A 14,414-nucleotide genomic window follows, 5' to 3' on the forward strand; every position below is an offset into this window, starting at 1 on the left:
AAAGGACAATCATTACTATAATTTTAAATTGTGTGCATTTACAGAGAAGTAGAAAAATATGTGAAAATCCCCCAGAACTGACAAAAATTGATGATTAATTAATTAATAATCAATTATAATTAATTAATTAATAATCAATTAATGGGCTTCCTTGTTTAATATATAAAAACAATCCAATAACAATTCCTATCTGTAGTCATCAGCCAAAATCTGGAGCAAGTGTTGTTGTGTGTAATAAAATCAACTCCAATTTATTTATTTCTTTATTTAAAATATTTTTACTCCCAATATTTTTCTCCTAAGAAAGGACCCAAGGCAACTTGCATCGTTAAAATACAATATTAAAGCTAAGAACAGTGGATTATTCAAATATTAAACAAATTAACAACATTGGATTAAGAATGTTAGGTAAAGCATTAGCCAAACGGATGTAGAAGCAACAGAATGCAAACCATCTCATCGCAAAGCCTCTCCTAGCCTGTCACAAAGGAAAAGCCTACCTTATGGTGACCGTATGAATGAGTGATTTCCAACAGGCTCTATGCTCAGCAGTCCTGCTCTGCTCTTACAAACGCAAGGCTGTAGCCTCTGTTACGGAATCAATCCATCCCATATTTGGTCTTCCTCTTTTCTTGGTGCCTTCATCTTTTCCTAGCATGATTGACTTTCCCAGTGAAGCTTGTCTTCCTGTGGTCTGCCCAAATTACAACAGCCTCTGTTTCATCATTGTTTCTAAAGAGAGTTCAGGCTTGATTTGCTGTAGGACCGTCTTGTTTTTCTTTGTGGCAGTCCAGGGTATCCACAAAGTTCTCCTCCACCACTGTGTTTCAAATGAGTCAATTTTGTCCAGCTTTCACACCCAAACATCGTAATTGGGAATATAATAGTGTGGTTGATTTTGCCCTGGGTCTCCAGCGACACATCCTTACATTTGATGATCTTTTCTAGTTCTTTCACTGCTGCCCTTCCTAGTACCAGTCTCCTTGGCTATGATCTCCATTTAGACTGAGGTAGACAAAATCTCAACTTCTTCATTGAGATCATTAAACTTGTGGATTCATTCTGTAGTCACGATTTCTGTCTTCTTAATGTTCAACTGTAGTCCTGCTCTTGACTTTCTTTTTTCACTTTCATCAGTATCCATTTCAAGTTATTGCTGCTTTCTACCAGTAAAATGTGTCATCTGGATATCTCAAATTATTGATGTTTCCTCCATCCGGAGAAAGCTCTTACAGATTTACAGTACAGTAGGGTTTTCTTTGACATGAAAAGTGTTCTGAAGTAATGTAACAGATATCAAAGGCATTACATTTGGGGAATTATAATGAGTAAGCAGGGGTGTGCAGTTTAGTGTAGTGGAGTACTCCTGGGTTTGAATCCCCACTCAGCAATGGAAGCTCACTGGGGGGGGGGGTGGACTGGTAAATCCAGTCCTTAAATATCTAGGTGTTCCCTACCATATACAGTGGACCCTCTACTTAAGGAATTAATCCGTATTGGAATGGTGGCTGCAAGTCGAAAAGTCTGTAAGTCGAATCTCCATTGACCTACAATGCACTGAAAACCGATTAATCCCATAACCAGTGGTTTTTATTCTATTTTTATTCCATTTTGGTTTTTTTCTGGTCTGTAAGTCGATTCTCTGGCTGCAAGTCGAATCTAAATTTTGCAGCCAGAGAAGTCTGTAACTCGAAAAGTCTGTAAGTCGAGCCGTCTGTAAGTCGAGGGTCCACTGTACTGTATAAAGAGAAAGATCTGTATGCTGGAAAGTCTGTGCAATTGCATTAGCCGCACAGATTCCAAGGCATATTAAAGTTTGTTTGTTTGTTTTCTGACTGGCCATGCATGCTGAAGGATTCTAGAGTCTGCTGTCCAAAAAGTAACTTTCCCCAGCTTTGCATTGATTTAGTTGGTTGGCTGGCTTTTATTCATTTGTTTTGATCATAGGAAGCAATTCTCATCATTATCATCACCTCAGAACTGCAGAAGTGAAAGGGAACCTATGGGGTCATCGGGCCCAGCCCCTGTCAAAGAGGCCCAGTGTGGAATTGAACTCCCAGCCTTCGGCTCCACAGCCAGCTACTAAACCACTTAGATATCCAACTAAGTAGATCTTTTAGATGAGATAGCACTCTTAAGAGTGTGGCTCTCAGAAAGACATTTGAAAAAAAATTTTGTTGACAGCAAGACCATTTTGGCATTTCAATTATTTAAAAGGGTAACAGATTCTCCCTTTCTCAAAGTCCTCATACAGGGACTGGGTTGGTATCCGTTGGAAGCGTTCTGACACTGGATTTCTGAGATTTCCTTCACTAGATTTCCTACAAGACTATTTTCAACCCTGTAGTGCTACATGCTGCTATTGTTTTCATTGCTTTGCTATAATATTTCACATTTGATGCTAAAATTGATTTGTTGTTATTGATGTGTTTTTTCCTTAATTAAATAAGTACAGCAATTCCGAGCATAGGCAGAAACGTGTTTATAGCTTCTTGCCAAGCAGGTATCAAGAGACAAGGAGCCACTCAGAAAAAGAAGGTGCAACCCTATTTCAGCATTTAATATAAATGACTGGATAGTTCGGTCACTAAGATATCTGGCCGGCCCTTCCCCGGCTCCCCACACAGCCAACCACTCATTGGCTGAGCAGGGAGACTCCCCATCCCACCTCCGCACACAAGTGGCTGGCTGCCTGGGGAGGCGGGGAAGGGCTGGCCGGGCTCCGGCCAGGATGAGTACACCACCGAAGAAGGACTCCAGTGCTTCTGCCAGGGATGTTGGCATCTCTGCTGAGTAGACCAACCCATTCTGAGGGTGGGAACTGAGTGGATGGGTTCCAAGTCACAAGTTGAGTTTGAGTCATTGAACAAAACATACCCATGTCAAGTCGCTGGTGTGATTTAAGTCCGACTCGACAGCATGTCCCACGACTTGAGTCCCCATCCCTGTTCTCTGCCTAGAAAACCTTGGAAAGGCTCCCCATAAATCGGAATAGATTTGACAGCACATAATTGTTTTTATTTTAAGGTTTAGTGTACAGGAATTCAAAGATCATTCAGCAGTAACAGCCCTCAGTCTGGGTGGATAAGTCTATCTGCTTCACTTTCTTCCTCCTTTGACTCACCTGCCCCAACTCTCAATTTTCTCCCCATTCCAAATATGAAGAACTTTGTCAATTTGGGGGAAATGAAAATGAAATGAAATGATCTCCCCCCCCCAAAAAAAAAAACCTGTTTCCCTCTCCTACTGGTCTGTGTGGCAATAAGACAAATCTCATGTAGTGATTTATTTTTTAAAATAACATTCTACCTCGTCTTTTGAACCCTTTATTTTGGCCCTCTTTATCTCTCTTATGCCCCCTCCCATTTCCCCTCCTGGAAGTTCCTGAAGACTCATCATCCTTCTCTTGCCGCTGCTTGCACCACCTTGCCTGGATCCCCCAACACCCCAGCTTTTCTTTCTTTGCATGCTGCTTTTCTCAAGAAACCACCTGCTTTGCTTAGTAAATTTTCCTTCTCGCTTTCTGGGTGTATTAGATTTCTGGTTCAATGATGTGTTTAATGACGCATTTCAGTCCCCCTCCTAATGTCACTCTTCCAGTGTAAGCAGTTCCCTGTCAACTGCATAGCTAACGTTAGATTATGTTGCGATCCTTGAATGGCTAGGTAACCTTTGATCCTGTCCCAGTGCCCTCTCTTGCTTATAAAGGCTGAGAATTTGTAATCATGCAGATAGGACAGGGGGCAAAGGGAGAGGCTAGGTTTGTTCACTGTTAGGGTCACAAAATGCATTCCATTTGTCACACTAGGGGAATAATATTTTCTCAATCTGGAAAAGCGAGACACGTTAGGCAAGATTTTTCTTTTTTAGTTATCCAATGTGCAATCTGTGGGATTATTAATGGAAGAGTGTGTTTCTTTGAGTTAACTCTCATTTAGTATCAGAAACTTTTTCTTCCTTTTTTTCCCTTTAGTCAAATGCATGCAAATGTATATCAATAAAAATGTGTAACTTTGAAAAATGTACACAAGCATGCTTTAAAGCCAATGGTGAAAATGCATACAAAGTAAGAAAAAAAGACATTAAAATAGTTTATATTAGAAAGTCTCTATCAAATATGCATACATTTTCATAGAAGTGGGGGACAGGTGTACCTATGGGTTCCAGAAAAAAAGCCCAACAGATTTTTATTTCAGCAAGCATTCATGTAAGATGCTTGCTGAATGCTGCATTCTTGTCACTTTCAGCTGTTGTGACAGATTTGTGCATTCCTGACTAAGGATGTAGGAAAGATCTGTGCATGTCTTTATCCTGCAACAAAGGGTATCTCAGCCCATTGAAACCACCAGGAGATTTTGTTGTTGTTTTTATTCCTGCATGAGAGTGAAAAGTTCAGTGCTTTTTTCTTAAGTAGCAGCATTTTTTAAAAAAAAGAAATGTTTTTATACAGAACACATATTTTCTCTTTTTTAAAAATTGATGTTGTCACATGTCTTCAAGTCACATCTGACTTTTGCCAACCATATGAATGAATGACCTCCAAAATGCCCTCTCGTCAACAGTCTTGCTCCAGGTTGTGGCTTCTTTTAGGGAATCAATCCATCTTTTATTTGCTATTCCTCTTTTCCTGCTGCCTTCAGTCTTTGCCAGCATTATTATCTTCTCCAGAAAATCTTGCCTTCTCATGATGTGCCCAAAATAAGACAACCTCAATTTTATCATTTTTGCCTTCAGAAAAAGTTCAGGCTTGTTTTGATTTAAAACCCATTTGTTCGTCTTCCTGAAAGGCCAAAGATTTCACAAAACTCTCCTTCAGCTCTATGTTTCAAGTGTTCCCTTGTGTTTTTCAGAAAGTACAGAATCTGATTCGTGGCGTGTAAAGTAAAGAAAGCTTAGCTGTTTCGTTCATTATTTGGCTTGTTTTCTCACCTCCTTTGATAGGGATAATGGATCTACGCCTGGTCCCAGAATCTGTGCAACAGGCAACAATCCATAAAAGAAAAATGGTTTTGTGTTTGTCCTTCCATCAAACGTTTTTCCTAATAGGATGTTGGTCAAGATTGCACAATAAAAAGCTCCACGAATTTTTCGCAAGAAAACTTCCAAAGTTCAAACGATGCACAAAAACGGACATAATCTCATCTGGCAAGGATAAAACTTTGACATCTTTAATTCACAGCTGAGGGTGGGGAATTAAGATCTATGTACCTAGTCTTGACTCAACAAGTCATTGCAGTGAGAATTTTTTGAGTTATTTGTGTGCACACACAAAAACACATTCTTCTTCCTCCTTTTGTGGAGAGTGCCACAAAATATCTCTTACATGCCAGGGAGAATAATTTAATGGTTCCATAGCCTTACATCGACAGACGAGACAAAAACCACAGTTTACATCTCTACTCTTCCCTCTCCATTCCCTCATAAGAGACTGCATGGCACTTCTTGAGGATAGAGCAAGTATACAGATTTCATTCCTTATACTCCCAGATACATGGACATTTATCATACTGGGTAAGGAAGGAGGCATTATGCCCCCAATGACATAGTTAATTCCATCCTGCTTTGAATTTACTGAGCCAGGTACAGCTCCTTATAAGGTAATAGATGAAAAACATTGCATTCACTCCATGCCCACCAGAATTATTTATCGAGAACTACATATAATAGATGAGGATGTGGTGGCGCTGTGCGTTAAACCGCAGAAGCCTCTGTGCTGCAAGGTCGGAAGACCAACAGTCGTAAGATCGAATCCATGCGACGGAATGAGCTCCCGTCACTTGCCCCAGCTCCTGCCAACCTAACAGTTCGAAAGCATGTAAAAATGCAAATAGATAAATAGGTACCACCACAGTGGGAAGGTCACAGTGTTACGTGTCTAGTCGCGCTGGCCACGTGACCATGGAAACTGTCTATGGACAATGCTGGCTCTACGGCTTGGAGACAGGGATGAGCACCGCTCCCTAGAGTCAGACATGACTAGATTAAATGTCAAGGGGAACCTTTACCTTACATATAGTAGGTCTTATCTTCAACAAATCATAGCCAGATTTTTAAGCTTCTCTGGGTTTAAGAGTGCTTTAGACTTTTGGGACAACCTCCTATCTTGGAGGCTAAGTAGAAAATTCCAACCAAAGGGGTGAGACATTTAAAAACAACTACTCCCAAACTGGTTGAAACCAGCTCTTGGCTCACCTTAAGCAACATGCCTGGCAGATCTCTGCTATGACCATATTGTGACTTTCACTCATCTTTTTTTTTCCTGTCCTGTGCATGAGGAAGTGAATTTTATTTGTGAAAGCTTGTGTTCAATGTCCAATGATCTAAATAAAGGTATCACCTTTTCTACATCTGGATGTGGAGTTTTGTGTTTGTTGATTTAGTGTCTCATTGGGCACCCGATTTTCAGATCCCCAGAGAGGCTTGGAAATATAAAATAATTTCAGAAAACTATAATATCATGGAACGAAGTACTGCTATTTATAAGATAAGACAACACAATAAATGCATTGTAATGTGAATTGTATCCATTTAGCTGCATCCAAATTTTGGGAAAGATAATTTTTTAGACTAAATATCTATAGTATGTAAACACAGTTATGTTGACTGAGGAATTATCCGGATTCTAATTTTTCCCAAGCTCTGACTGGAGCCACGTTAATTCACTCCTACAGCCTCTGCTGAAACACCAATTTTTCACCAATCAGAGAAAAGTGAGCAGCAATTGATTCAAGCAGGTCTCCTTTTGGAAGACATTTCACAGTTGAAAGGCCTTGTGATGGAAAAAGTTGTAGCTCTTGTGCCTTCCTCCCTTGGCTAAAATTATCTCCATGCAGATCTACAGATGGTACCTCTTCCCATGTGTCCAAGGCATGGTGCACAGTTCCCACACCCAACAAATTATTTTCCCACCTTAAGCTAGAAAGGCCTATCCACCTCCCAGAGAAGTAGCTAGCTGGGTCATATGGGCATTAACAGGACACTTGCCCACGCTGGTCTTATTACTGGACTACAACCCCCATGATCCTAAGAGCTATAATCTTGAAAAGGAACATGTCTGCACTCTGAACGAAAGACAGGCACAACCCTCAAAAACATCTCAACCAGTGCCAAGGTGCAGGGTGCTGTTTATGTGTTTCTGTGATTTATTGACATAATAATGAAGAGAAGGAAAAACACAAGCTGAGAAGGAGGAATCTTCCACTCCTTCAAGGCACTACAGAGTTGACAAGCCAAATAATAACAGCTCCTCTGGAAGCTTTAGGAGTGCATTAAGCAAATATAGTGGTGGATATTTATAGACTTTTAAGAACCGCTGTTGAATATAAAGGCATTTATAGCCGTCTGAGTTGTGTTGAATGTCTATAACACAAATACTCCCAATTATAATCAGAGGTCCCTGGGTGTGATGTTGTTGTTTTGTGATCCCAGAGACCAAGTTTTGCACCCCAGTTAGGGAATGGGGTTGCTCTCTGCTTCTGCATTTCTGCATTGTATTTTAATTGTTTTCAATTGTGAGCCGCCCAGAGACCTTTGGGTAGAGTGGGCGGCATATACGTCGAATGAATGAATGAATAAATGAATTAAATAAATAAATAAATAAATAAATAAATAATTTCTGATTGTCTTTGTCGACACAACATGGTTCAGGTTATGTGCACAATTAATGTTGTGTGATGATATCAGTCGTTAGATAGGATAGGCAGGAAACACTGGTCTGGCAGTTCGGCCTGGTTTGTTTACTGCCTCAACGGTTGTTTGACAATTTGGTGTCCCACCCCTTCCAGCAGGTACCCACTCAGAAGCAGCACCCAGAGGAAACAGGGCAGAGAAGCCGGAAGGCTGCTTCCAAGTGGGCGCCTGCCCCAGAGGGTGAGGCACCAGAGCACCAAAGACCTGTTTTGGCAGTTCATGCCCACCTCTAGCTAGGAGCAACTTCACCTTTGTTCTTCTGCCCTGGCTCAGAATACAAACTGGCAACCCAGAGGGGTTCACTTCAGATGTACTTACTCCACGTGTTATAAGATGTGGGGACAACTCACATTTTGGAGCATTTGTGGCACACTCCGGTGCAAGCTAGTTCCTGGTGATCACACGACATAAGGGCAATAGTGCTCCTTACCAATCCCAATCCATGCCCAAGCTGGACGTTCTTGGTCCAGCAATAGAGCTGCTCCTTTTTTGAGCTTGGCTTGAGTAATTCCCCAATGGACAGAATGGTCACTTTACGGAAGAGGGTTCCCAGCAAAGCAAGTGTTCCCGTTACAATCAAACACAATCTTTTCTCACCATCTGATTGCATCCAGGTCCAGATGGACCTATTGCAGCACCGCACAATAACATTTGATGATAGTTCAGAACTGTCATGCTAAATAAATTTCTTTTTCTTCCTTCTTTCTTCCATTTGTCGCATCAGAGCACTGCACAACCTGAAATCATAGACACACATGGAACACAGAAAAAAACCAAACCAAACCATTAAAATGTTAAGACAATCAGACTGCTCCAGCCAGAAGCAGACTAGTTCAACAGCACTATTTTGCTCACCAGCAAGTTTACAGTGCAACACTTCTGGAAGTGAAGGATTTGGCTTATTGCACTCCAGACCCAAGACGTGGGTAGCTTAGTAGACTGCAATATGCACCCAGAATTTGCAGTGGTTGCCATCTTTCCCATCCAGGTTTTGTGCCCAGACATCATGCTCATAGGCAATGCTCTACTTTAAACATTAGACAAGCAAGATATAAAAGAGAGAAAATGAAGAGGCTGTTAATCATGTCACTGTTAACTGAGCAGCACACTTCTTTATTGCCCTTGTATTCCTTTTCACTGAATCCATAAGAGGGAAGTATCATAGTGCTAACCATATTTACCACTTATCACTTACAAAGAGCTGTACAAACACTAGTTCATTTCCACAATATCTCGGTGCTGGATGTGACATTGCATATGATTGGTCTCACTATGCAGAGGAAGAAGCCAACTGGAAAGCTGATGATGCAATACCCAGGTGAGCCCCTGGCTGTGGATCAAAACTTAAATTAGAAAGTCTCTTGATTCATGGATTATTTGGTGACAGGGACGGTAAGAATGTATGCTAAAAGGTGCATGTCTCTCTGCCCCTCATTCTAAATTTCTAAAAATGTCAATTTTCTCAATTGGACTAAGCAATTTGGCTTAAATATATTCCCATTGTTTGGATATAATAGATATACCGTGTTTTCAAATTAATGGGAAAACGTCCGGAAAGGAAGGTTACGGCACAGGACAACAAAGGGAGAAGCCAAGAAAGACGACATAGAAATTTAAGAAAACTGAGGATGGGAAGCCTTACTTTAAAATACAAGTGAGGTTTCTCTGAATACTAACTTTGTTGCTTATCAAAGCTATAAGTGCATGGGTTGGATGTAGCCTTCATCATGGAGTTATGCATGATCCAGCAAATAACCATGACATTTCTGGCAACTTCAGCTCACTGTTGAGACACTATTTTTTTTTGACCAGCATTCTTGGGTAGATGTGGAGTTGCACAGTTTGAAAGAACACCTGACACCATGACCAGAGAACCACTGCAATCCATCACTGGGCCACACTAGGCTTTGGCGGGTCAGATTAATGATTTTAGAGCTACAGAGAGAAAGAAGCCTCCAACACAGTGCATGGGCTGGTTATGAGAACGTTCTGTCGGCAATAGAAAAGAATGCACCGTAATCTTCCGTACCTATCTGGTGAACCTTAGCCACCATTTTAGGTCCAGTTTTGGACATGATCACTCTGAAATCTGGTTTTCCGAAGCAGAAGAATGAAGCATATGCTTTGAACTCTACTACTTTAGCATAATATCAGAAATGGGGAAGAATTAAGGGGGGGGGGGTTTGTCAAATTTTAAGGGATGTGGTTGGGCTGTGGGCTAAACCGCAGAAGCCTGTGCTGCAGGGTCAGAAGACCAAGCAGTCGTAAGATCGAATTCACACGAGTGAGCTCCCGTCGCTTGTCCCAGCTCCCGCCAACCTAGCGGTTCGAAAGCATGCAAATACAAGTAGATAAATAGGGACCACTTCGGTGGGAAGGTAACAGCGTTCCGTGTCTAAGTCGCACTGGCCATGTGACCACGGAAGATTGTCTTCGGACAAACGCTGGCTCTATGGCTTGGAAACGGGGATGAGCACCGCCCCCTAGAGTCGAACACGACTGGACAAAAATTGTCAAGGGGAACCTTTACCTTTACCTTTACCTGTCAAATTTTATAGTAGGTGTCAGGCATTCCGATTTAAGGAGGGCTTCCAAGGTTGAAGTGCTGCTCCAGAGAAAGCTCTCTTCAGAAATGTTGAGTGCTGTGAGAAGTCAGCATATGGTTAGCTCTTTGATATGCTTTTATTATTGTTGTTTTCTCTTTTTCTTTTTAGCATTAGGGAGTCAAAGAAGCATGTGTGAGATTTTCTGCCTTATGGGATTGAACCTGGCTGGTTCAAGGAGGACCAGCCATGTCTGTTCCTGGTGTGGCTAATCGCTTTCTGAACGATCGCGGGAACTGTTTTTGATACTGTTTTGCTTTGTATTTGATACATTTTGGTAGTGGTAAAGAGTGGTTAGTACTTAGGTAAGTGGTGGACTTACCTAACTTTTCAAAATTGTGCTTCCTTCATTCCTGTAACAGTAACCTCTTGCCCAGATTAATATATTATGCTATAATAGATCGGCTGGCTGGATAGCTCAGTAAGTTAGGCCTTTGGCTATGGAGCCAAAGGTCAGGAGATTGATTCCCCACTGTGGCTCCTATGATAAGAGCCAGCCTGTGTGGTTTTGGGCAACCTGCACAGTCCCAGAGCATTCCCCAAAATAAGGAAACGGTAAGCCACCTCTAAGTATTCTCTACCTTGAATACCTTGAAAGGGGTCACCATAATTCAGAATTACTTGCCTGTGCATGATTAGTATTCTGCTTTAGGCTGCTCACCTTGAAAAACACAGGTTGATTTTTAACCACAGCTGAAATATGCCCCACTGTCTGAGGGTGGATTATTTGTTGTTGCTGTTGGCATTTCATTGTATTGTAATATTTTCATTCCCAGTGGGGTGTATTGTGGGGCCCATCCCTCTGCTCAAGGCAGGTATCCAAATCAAAACAGATCGGAAAGATAATGTACACGTTTTGTGGTTGCAAAATGTTCACAGATACATGTCTTGTACATGGTTCATTTACATACTGATTGATTATACGGAGCACAGAATTAGAGGAGGATGGGTGGTACAGAATTTGATCGTTATGTGCCATCAAGCGGCTTCTGATTTATGGCTGATTTCAAACATTACTGTCTCTAACATCTTGCTGAGGTCTTGCAAAAGAAAGATTGTGACTTCCTTTATTGAGTCAATCCAGCTCTTATGCAATCGTCCTTTTTTCTGCCGCCTTCAACTTTTCCAAGCATTATTGTCTTTTCCAGTGAAGCTTGAAAAGAAAATGTCTAAAATAGCCTGCGTTTAATCCATTTTGGTTTTAGTGAAAGCTCAAGCTTGATTTGATCTAGAACCCTCTGATTTGTCCTTTTGGCAGTCTTCAATGTCCATAAATTTCTCCTCCTGTACCACATTTCCAATGAATCAGGTTTTTTTTTCCTGTAAGCATTCTTCACTGTCCATCTTTCACATCCAGCTTTGTACAGAACTGTAGGTGCTTTAAAGAAGTGCAGTCTATGAGACCATGTGATTCTCCAGGAAAGCAAAGTGTGCTGCTTATATAGAGCAGCACACTTTGCTTTCAGTGGTGTACAATACGATCATGCAGATTACATCCAGGTGGTGTACAATACGATTATGCAGGTTACATTTCACCCCCGAGTGAACTGAGTACTTATTTTACTGAATTCAGAATGATGGAAAATGAGTCAACTTTGAGCCAGCTACTGGAGTGCATCAGGATCAAACGTAGGTTGTGAACAGAGGCTTGACTGCAGTACTGTAGTTTAACAACTGCACCACAAGGCCCCTCTAATTTCAGAAGTTGGTAATCTGTAACTCATAGAATCATAGAGTAATTGAGTTGGAAAGGGCCTATAAGGCCATCAAGGCCAACCCTCTGCTGAAGACAGGTATCCAAATCAAAGCAGATCTGAGAGATGGGGGTCCAGTTTTCTCTTGAATGCCTCCAGCGTTGGAGTGCTCACCACCTCCCAAAATAAATGCTTCCACTGTCCCTCACCATTCAGTATAAGCTTATGGGAGTTGCAGCCCAACAACATCTGGACAGCTGCATGTACCCAGACTGTGCTCTGAATTAAGTACCAAGACCTGCTGGTAAGCACATTCATACGTATGGTTCTGAGAACAGCAGTAAGTCACAGAGCCACCATTAAGTTCACTATCAGTTTTATCTTACCTCTTTCCCATTATTCCTAAGCAGCCGGCATGCCACCCACATCTTCACAATCTACAGACAGGTTGGTGAAATTCTGATAGGATTTCCCTCTTTGGCAGTGCTGGGAAGGGGCCAGAAACACCAGAATTCCCTAGGTAGCAGAGGAAGCTTTCCAGAATTCTAGCAGCTGAATATTGTATAAATGCACACTATACATGCTCTGTATGTTTCTTTTCAGTTTGGTAGAGGAACAACACTGACCACCTCTTTTTTCAAATACAAAATATCAGTAGCTTAACAAAGGAATGGAATCCAGTAAGACAGAATGTTTGAACAGTCCACTGTTCATTAGATACCTTCTCCTGCAGCGCTAGGGTCCTTCTTAAAAGATTATTGCTCCATCATATAGTAAAATAAGAAACAAAGGGCAACTTACAAATAAAAAAGAGGCTGGTGGGAGGGGAGTCTGGCTGAGGTTTCCAAAGCCCATTTCGCCTTTCGTGTGAGGGCATTTATCTTTTTGCCGATGACCTTCAGAACTCCATGGCTTGGATGACGGAGCTGTTGGCTTTTGTAGGTAGAAGAACAAAATCAAACTAGGATAATAAATTACTTCAGTGATGAAATGGGGGGGGAGAGGAGGGTTAAAAGAAGTGAGGAGGAAAATCTGCTTCTGAGAGTTAGAAGCAAAATGTGAAGACAAATTACATGATTTTCAGGAGGAAAGTGAGAAAGGAGTTGCTACTCCATTCCTGAACAAAGGGCATACAAATTGGGGCAGAACCACTCTGTGTCCTTTGGGAGATATTCTGATCCCCCTCTAGCCTTAGGTCCCCTATATAATCCCTGGGTTTCCAGATCTGTTAGAAAAGTGGAGGAAACACAAACACTTGTAACTTGAGGGGGTGATGTGCCTGGTTCATTCCTATACACCTATTCACTCAAAGCCTAGACCAAAATCACTAAACACACATACACACACTGTCTTTATAGTATACTGATATTTCAGCAGAGTAGACTAAAGAATATTGCAGAATGCAAAAGATTATGTCAACAGCGACATGAGTCTTTCTCTCCACCCTATAGCTCTGTAGAATGACAAACTGAGTGGCTGCAAGGGTGTGTGTGTGTGTGTGTGTGTGTGTGTGTGTGTGTGTGTGTGTGTGTGTGTGTGTGTGTGTGTGTGTGTGTGTGTGTGTGTGTGTGTGTGTGTGTGTGTGTGTGTGTGTGTGTGTACACACACACACACACTCAGCCAGAGCCCTTAATAGCATCTCAGTGGATAAAGCATCTGGACGAGATCATGGACATTATAGGTGGGTGAGTTCAGCTGACATTCACCTTTTTTTGCACTGGCAGCTCAGTCTGCTGATCTTTTTTCTTTTCCATAATTCAGATCACTGGATTAGGCATCCATCAGTCTCGAGAGACTATGGTAACGTGCTCTGTATGGAGGACTTGGAACAGCATCTAGTGTGGCTGAGAAGGCCAATTCGAGGGTGGCCATCTCTTCCACACTGAAGACAAATACAATCTGTCCCCTGTCCAGCTCCCTGATTTGGCTGCTTCTGGGACTGTGTCTTTGCCTCGGCCTGCTGGACAAGGATCTCTTCAAATTGGGAGAGGCTGTGAGGCACCGCCTGCCTCCAGGCTGAGCACTCAGATGTCAAGGTTTCCCATCTGTTGAGGTCCATTCTTAAAGCCTTCAAATCCCGCTTGCAGATATTCTTGTATCACAGCTCTGGTTTCCCTCTGGGGCAATTTCCCTGCACTAGTTCTCCATACAGGAGATCTTTTGGAATCTAACCATCAGCCATTCTCACTACGTGCCCAAGCCAATGTAGACGTCGCTGTTTCAGTAATGTACAGTATACCTGCTGAAAATTCTAGTTCATTCTAGGACTATTCTGTTTGGGACTTTGTCCTGCCAGGTGATACCAAAAATGCATCGGAGACAACGCATATGGAACATGTTCAGCTTCCTCTCCTGCCATGCACAAAGGGTCCAGGACACACTGCAGTACAGGAGTGTGCTCAGGACACAGGCTCTATAGACCTGGATC

The sequence above is a fragment of the Pogona vitticeps genome, chromosome 4 (assembly GCF_051106095.1).
Source record: "Pogona vitticeps strain Pit_001003342236 chromosome 4, PviZW2.1, whole genome shotgun sequence".
NCBI lineage: Eukaryota > Metazoa > Chordata > Lepidosauria > Squamata > Agamidae > Pogona > Pogona vitticeps.